This window comes from Sycon ciliatum, chromosome 6 (assembly GCF_964019385.1).
Source record: "Sycon ciliatum chromosome 6, ocSycCili1.1, whole genome shotgun sequence".
Classification (NCBI taxonomy): Eukaryota; Metazoa; Porifera; class Calcarea; order Leucosolenida; family Sycettidae; genus Sycon; species Sycon ciliatum.
Window position 1 is genome coordinate 35,297,095 of NC_088648.1, and position 7,902 is coordinate 35,304,996.

The following is a 7,902-nucleotide window of genomic DNA, read 5'->3' on the forward strand; positions in this document are numbered from 1 at the left end:
TCAGTTTTTCATTGCTGATCAAGTGTCACGCAGTACTGGTGACGGAAAGCCGAAACTACACGGATCCTGCTGTTGCTTAATACTCAAGTCTGTGGACAGCAAATGTTTCGCTTTGTTAGAGCTCTTCAGCACAGCTCAGCGGACCGAAGCGCAGCTCTTCGTAATGAAGTTTCTGTGAAGTAAAGCATTTTTATAAATGGCTGAAACCTCGCCAAGAGTGCTCGAAATGCTCCAAGAGCAGTGCGCGTTGCACAAGGCGAGCGGCAAGGGTTCGCGCTAAGGTAAGAGTGCTTAACCTAACGACATTGCTGACGCTAGGGAGCATTATACTCAAGTCTGTGGAAAGCAACTGGTTCGCTCTGTTAGGGCTCATCAGCACAGCTCAGAGGACCGAAGCGGAGCTCTTCGCAATGAAATACGTTTCCGTGAAGCAAAGCATTTTGTTGCTGAATATGTAGGTCCTGTAGATTTTTTAGATCTGTGGGTTCTGACGTCTGCTGTTGCTGCTTTTGTTGCCAGTGCATCCTATTTTTTAGTGTGGTGCTGTGGATGATGGATGAGGTCGTTTTGGATACTTTTATGAACTGGTCCGGATAGTACCTTGCATTCTTCTGCTGTGCATTCCCTCGGCTCGATAGTTTTCTGAATTTGACCACTTTGTTGTGGGTCTGATGTATTTATCTTCAACCGCTCAGGAGCTGAATCTGCGCCTTCACCCGAAGAGAGTGGTGACACTCATGCGGAATCGGAAAATCCGGAACGTGAATATAATGTAATGTTATGCCATCGTAGAATAACCACACAAACATAAAGTTAACGAACCTAGAGAAGAACAAAAACTTATTTTCTTTCAGTCATTACTTAGAACAAAATGAAGGTTTTCAAGCACAAGGTGCCGAGGGGACCTTTGAAAACAACACGAGAAACGGTGGCACTGCATAGCCTGACAGTACTATGACATGTCGTTATGGTGACTCATCCATAGGCTCTTCGTAGCTGATAATTTTTGATAGGGCAATCCCCACAGGCCTTTATACAGGGTACCCTAAATGTGTCAATATGTTGTGTCCAACCTGCTTTCTTCAGCCTTTCCATGATATCACACACACAGTTATGTTTGGAATGATGGCTGCTAGGAATTTGTATCGCAATAGCGCTATGGTCTCTTGTGCGCTTAGCCAACACGACCTTCCCATATCTGCCTCGGCCCAGCTGGGTCAGATTTGACTCATAACATTGATCCGTTTGAACACTTTCGGAATTTACTTCCTTCTGTGACCAATCCGGACCTCCAGCAAATCTTGCGGCCAATGCGTCCAAATATCAGTGCTCCTGCGCTCAACGGGTAAAATGAATTGGGCATTATCATGAAACAAACTCATGGATATTCACTATCAGTCGTGTCATATCAGCTATGATGTATTGCAACGAATTGTAATGTTCTGACTTGCAGCGGATGGGATTTGCAGCGGGTTGTACGAAATAAATAAGTTGGGGTCAAAGGTGGCAAAATAAGAAAATGCAAACATTCGTAGTTCCTTATCAGTTGGGAATGCACAACTAGGATGGAGCGCTTTCCTTTACGGATGAAACATACACGCACGAACTCGCTTTCCTAACTTGTCGACCTGTTTCTCATCGCCATCGTACTGTTTGTCTCCTTCCCCTGCCTTGTGTTCTCGCCTTCCTCTTATGGATGTATCTGTATCTTCACTGGTCTGCACGTTATTCTGGTAGCTGGGCTCTCTGTCTTCCGCACCTATGCCTGGACGCCGGCCTCTTGTTTGAGCACTTATACAAGACTCTGAGCTTGCTTACTGTTGGCAGCCGATTTTCACGGCACTCAATGACACCCGAAATCTGAAATAAAAAATTAAAATAAACAAATTAAACTCATTGTCCATCCCGGACCATATTCACCTACCTTTTTCCCAATTATCTAGTATTTTCTGCTTTACATAACCTCGTGCTTATTGGCACCTTCATTCGCTTCCTTATAATAGATCACCTCTGCTCGCCTCGCCATAGGTTTGGTTTTTCTATTTTAATTTATATTTCTCTGATGGATAATGTATTCAGGCAAACACAATTGGTTGTGTGCTGAATCCTGTAGCATAGCGTCGTCACCACTGCTTCGAAAACCCCTATTCAACTGCAGTCCTGTCTAGTTCTATATTTGGTCTTTCGTTTCCTTCTGTATTGTCCACTTTTATCTCTGTTATCCCTTTGTCTGTTGTCTCTTTGGGTGAGGGTGTATGATTCACAAGTATTAAACATTCAGACCTAGCCTGCAAGAGGTGTTGTAAAAACAAAAAAGATGCATCTCCCCCTCTTTGGATACAGAACCAACTCATGCTGATGCACAATTTCAAATGGCCTTCACTCAGTAGCCGGCATCCTTTTTACATCCTATTTTTGTACACAGATAGATATGCACCACAGCACCTTCTCGGAATTCACCTACCCCAAATACAATACATTCGCACATTAAGGTTCCTCCCAAAATTGTGAGCCGCACACAACACGCATAAGAACGCTAAGAGACTCTCCCTTCTATGCTTCTTTTGAAATGCCACTTCGCTTTAGCAAACCCACCCCATACGAGACTTCAAAAGTAAACATCTCTTCGGTATGTGCGTGATAATGTTGTTCAGCACAAATGTTGTTCAGCACGTTCAGCCCCAGTATGACCAGTCGATGTAATATTCATTCCTACCGCTTCTAATTCAGCAATCAGCTTTACTTTGATTTCTCTTTGATTTAAGTTCTCGATTTCCTCTTATTGGCCAAAGGTCTTCGGGAAAATAACATATTTCAAACAACGACAGCAACAACTCTCTCTCTTATTGGAAATGAATATGAATATGAACCAACAACAATAATAATTGTAAGAGAAAAGGACATATGGATACGAGTTAAGAGTAACTCTCCATCACTGTAACATGATACTATATACAGTCAGAAAGTGCAATAACTAGGCACAAAACTGAGACATTCAACGTCCTGACACCTAGCTTCAACACATCTCCGTAGCGCTATCCGACAGCCTTCCAACTGAATGTTCAAGGTCATGTAAAGACCAAGGAGGGGAAGGCAAGCGAAACGAAAACGAGCAAAAGCTACAGTCCCAAAGGAACAAAGAATGTCGATTGTTACTGGACCATGACGAGACCAGTACGATATTTGACAAAGCGGTCTAAATACAATTCGAATCAGCAAAGCAGCCACCCAACTTGGGTGGGTCTTAACTCGTGTCCATCTCTTCTACATTTATTTATTTATGGCTCAACATCCGAGTTTCAAACAATAATAATAACAGAATATATAATTCATTAACAACAACAACCACACCGCCAGAACTGCATAGTTAAGGGAGATAGACATAGAAACATAGAGGGAGGGAACAAAGAATGGACCGAGGGTCCTCGACGTCTGTCTCACCGTCCAGGAGCGACACTGACTCACGCTACTATCTGGTGTTCACGAGGTGTTTGTCGCGCTGGAAGCGGAGTGTCTCTGTAAGTTTGTATCCCTGGTGATGTTTGTGCCTGGAGAGCACTTTATAAGTGGTGCTCTTCAGGCACAATCTTCCTCAGCCTACTCAAGCTCAACTGATGAGGGGTGAATTCCCCGAAACACTGTGTATTGAGCAGGGAGTGGTGCTTTCCTGCAGGTTTGCAGCGTCGAAGGTTCGATGGACTTCTCGTGTGCTCTGTATGGCAGTCATGAGTCAGTCAAGTGTCAAGTAACGTCGGCGGAATAGCGCGAGTTCCGGTGTGGGGAGCAAACCTTTCAACAAACCATCGCCGAAGTCCCAACCACTACTTCGTACTGTTGTGCCCAGCGCGGGCTTGCGACTAGTTGGTTTGGAGGTGACAGAGTTGCGAATGACCGAGGGGCCTCGACGTCTGTCTCACCGTCCAGGAGCGACACGGACTCACGCTACTATCTGGTGTTCACGAGGTGTTTGTCGCGCTGGAAGCGGAGTGTCTCTGTAAGTTTGTGTCCCTGGTGATGTTTGTGCCTGGAGAGCACTATATAAGTGGTGCTCTTCAGGCACAATCTTCCTCAGCCTACTCAAGCTCAACTGATGAGGGGTGAATTCCCCGAAACACTGTGTATTGAGCAGGGAGTGGTGCTTTCTTGCAGGTTTGCAGCGTCGAAGGTTCGATGGACTTCTCGTGTGCTCTGGATGGCAGTCGTGAGTCAGTCAAGTGTCAAGTGAAGTCGGCGGAATAGCGCGAGCTCCGGTGTGGGGAGCAAACCTTTCTTACAAATCATCGCCGAAGTCGCAACCACTACTTCTTACGGTTGTGCCCAGCGCGGGCTTGCGACTAGTTGGTTTGGAGGTGACAGCGTTGCGAATGACCGAGGGTCCTCGACGTCTGTCTCACCGTCCAGGAGCGACACGGACTCACGCTACTATCTGGTGTTCACGAGGTGTTTGTCGCGCTGGAAGCGGAGTGTCTCTGTAAGTTTGTATCCCTGGTGATGTTTGTGCCTGGAGAGCACTATATAAGTGGTGCTCTTCAGGCACAATCTTCCTCAGCCTACTCAAGCTCAACTGATGAGGGGTGAATTCCCCGAAACACTGTGTATTGAGCAGGGAGTGGTGCTTTCTTGCAGGTTTGCCGAAGCGAAGGTTCGATGGACTTTTCGTGTGCTCTGGATGGCAGTCGTGAGTCAGTCAAGTGTCAAGTAAAGTCGGCGGAATAGCGCGAGCTCCGGTGTGGGGAGCAAACCTTTCTTACCGCTTCTAATTCAGCAATCAGCTAAACTTTGATTTCTTTTTACGTTCTTGTAGGTCTTTTTCTGTTATTGGCCCAATGCCGTCGTGAGAATAACGGATTTGAAACACCAACAACAACAAAAACTCTCTCTCTTATTGGCGATGGTGCAATCGCGAGAGTAAAGAATTCAACAAAAACAACAACAACAACAACAACAACAACAACAACAACAACAACAACAACAACAACACAATAAATAAGTCATTAACAACAACAACACCGCCAGAACTGCATAGATAAGGGAGATATACATAGTAGCATAGATATAAAGTCCGATGGGAGGGAACAAAGAATGGTAGCAAGAGAGTATTAAAAGGAATAGAGAACAATTGAAATAGTGGAACCTTGCCATGCCTGTAAGATTCTGGTTTTAGTACTCTTGCCTTCCAGCCACTCAGTCAGCTTACGTATGTATACATGCATGGAACTATTTCCGTTTGGATACGTTAGTTGAACAAAACCTGTGTTCGAGTCTGGGTACGCATTCGACGTTGTAGAGAAATACAAGTCGGACAGGGTATGCACAGTGTAACTCAACGAACTTAGTTTGTAGATCGTGCGGTGTATAAAAGGTCTTGAAAGATCCTAGAAAAATCGTTGTGTAAGGACCCTCTGCTCTTCGAGTTGGTTACGTGGTGGAACTGTTTTTTTTCAAGATGGAAGGACAACGGCAGCCATCGCAAGTCCCAATTTGCCGTCATTTTAACACCCGGCGAGGTTGCAAGTTCGGGAAGAGATGTCGGTTTTATCATCCGAGAGGTACGTATCACTTTCCCTCACAATTTAATTAACCTTGTGGGGGAGGGGGATGTGCTTACGTCAAATATTCATCAATCTCGTTTGCTGATAACCGAGTTCGGAATCGAATATATTTTTAAAACAAATTCAAGTTCGCAAAATCCACGCAAAGGAGAATTCAACTGAAACTTTCATTAGTGTATGTGTCTTCCTGATTGAATGTGTCAAACTGCATGGATTGTTTGGACCTAGATCTTTTATTATGATGTTTGCACCAAGATAAGATACACATATCGAGAGGCATAAAAATATAGATATTGTGAAGGCTGATTCTAACCACATTTACGGTTGCTACTTTCAATTTTATTATCATTTTAACGCAATTGCAGATTTCAGACAAAGCCGGGGCAGGCCATGTAAAGCAGAGTCAGTAGAAAGGGTGGCTTTGCCACCAGCCCCTCGCACGGAGTTCCCAGAGACAGAAGATAAATCGACCGTTGCGAATTCAAACAGTACCTTGAAGAGCGAATTGATCACGACGGATGAAATGCGAATACGAAGGCTGTATCGTGGAATTCGCGCGAGTCGAAAGATAAGGTGGCACGCTAGAGATACGGGGACAGACAGTGAGAGCGAGGGTAAGTGCTAGCATTGTACTCATGCTGATGTGTTTCCTATTGATGTCAGTTTGCAATGTTCAAGCATTTCATGTGTAATCCGACATGCCTGTTTTGTTTGGCTTTTGATTTAGTTGTTGCATCAGGCAAGTAAAATCCTGTTCTTTGATTACCCGTATAGGAGGACTTAAAAAATCCTGTATGCCGTGATGTGTTTTCTTGTTTTAGTGTTTTTGTAAATATTCTGATTCTATACATTTGAATCGTATCTCCCCTGTGAAGTTCTGATGAGGTCGTTTTACAATCGTTATTTCAATACTAATGTTTTTGTCTCCCCGCCTATTATCTCCAGGAGACGATAATCAGCCTGAGGCCAAGCGAGCCCGAGCTGTACAGCCTCGCTGTGAGAATGCAATGCAGCACAACCACGCTATGCATAATCCACAGCAGCATTACACACAAAAAGACCATGCAGCGAGAACACAACAGCACAAGCCAGAGCCCACAGATTTGACGCATCTGCAAGACCTATACATACACCAACAGCGGTTTGGCTTCCCGCCACCAGTACCGGCGTGGCACGTGATCAGCTACGAAGAGCCTATGGATGAGTCACCATAACCGGATGTCTCAAGTTTTGTCATTATAGTGCCATCTCTTCTCTTGTTTTTGTCAATAATTATATTTGGGTTAAGGACCCCTCGGCCCCAAGTTGCCGAAAACCTACATATCGTTAAGTATTGTTAAGTATTGACTAAAAAAATAAGTTTTTGTTCTCTTCTCGGTTCGGTAGCTTTATGTTTGTGTGGGTATTGAACGGTGGCATTAGAGGGATTCCGCACTACGTAAAGTTGAGCAAATTTACGTTAGTGGGTAGGAAAAACCCGTGTTTTCGCGAGTTTGCACTCCACTTACGGAAATGTTTCTACGGAGAGTAGGTAGTTAGGGGTCTGATAACTTAGCTGGTCCGTAAGGGGATTGGGGTACACATTTACGACTCTTTCCCCATGTCGATCTGGTCGTACACTGCCCCGTTCGGAGTTCCCAAGGGCTGCTACGTGATTTCTTTACTAACACTCATAAAAAGGACACACTTCAGGCTCATTACAAACATCTTGAAAGTTTTTGTCTTCACAAGTATACTTTCAAGCCTTCTCATCAGGTGAAATACAGGCAAGGGAAAAGGAACAGTAACAGTGGATTAAATACAGTAAGAAGGTGGTAAAACAGCACAAAAAAAAGAAAGAAAGAAGATAGCTAAAGTAAACAGCGAAAATTGCAATAATGACACAAAGGTGCAAATGCGAGAAAACTCAATAAGCGCGACATGTAGTGCGACAACAAGAGACAACCACTGGACATACATGTAACTAACGAGGTTTTGACGACCTACCTAACTTCTTTACTAACGTAATTAATTAATTAATTGCCAGCAGTCCCTCGCACGGAGTTCCCAGAGACAGTTAAATCGACAGTCCCGAATTCAGACAGTTTCTTCCACAATACAGGTAGATAGCAAAGCTAATCGATCATGACGGATGAAATACGAATACGAAGGCGGTATCACGCCAGTCGAAAGATAAGGTGGCACGCTAGGGATACGGGGACAGAAAGTGAGAGCGAGGGTAAGTGCGAGCGTTGTAGTCATGCTGATGTCGTCGTTGATGCCGTTCATTCTGCAATGTTCAAGCATTTGATGTGTGGTCCTACATGCTGTTTTAGTTTTGGATTTTCTTTTGTTGTTACATCAGGCCATT

General features: G+C 44.4%; 1 long non-coding RNA gene across 1 annotated transcript; it reads left to right on the forward strand.

Annotated features, from left to right (window-relative positions):
- The first annotated feature begins 5,392 nt into the window (after positions 1–5,392).
- Positions 5,393–6,926, forward strand: LOC135818994 (uncharacterized). The gene is made up of 3 exons (XR_010553855.1): positions 5,393–5,549; positions 5,918–6,166; positions 6,498–6,926. It is a non-coding gene; the product is annotated as an uncharacterized LOC135818994 (long non-coding RNA).
- Positions 6,927–7,902: the final 976 nt, after the last annotated feature.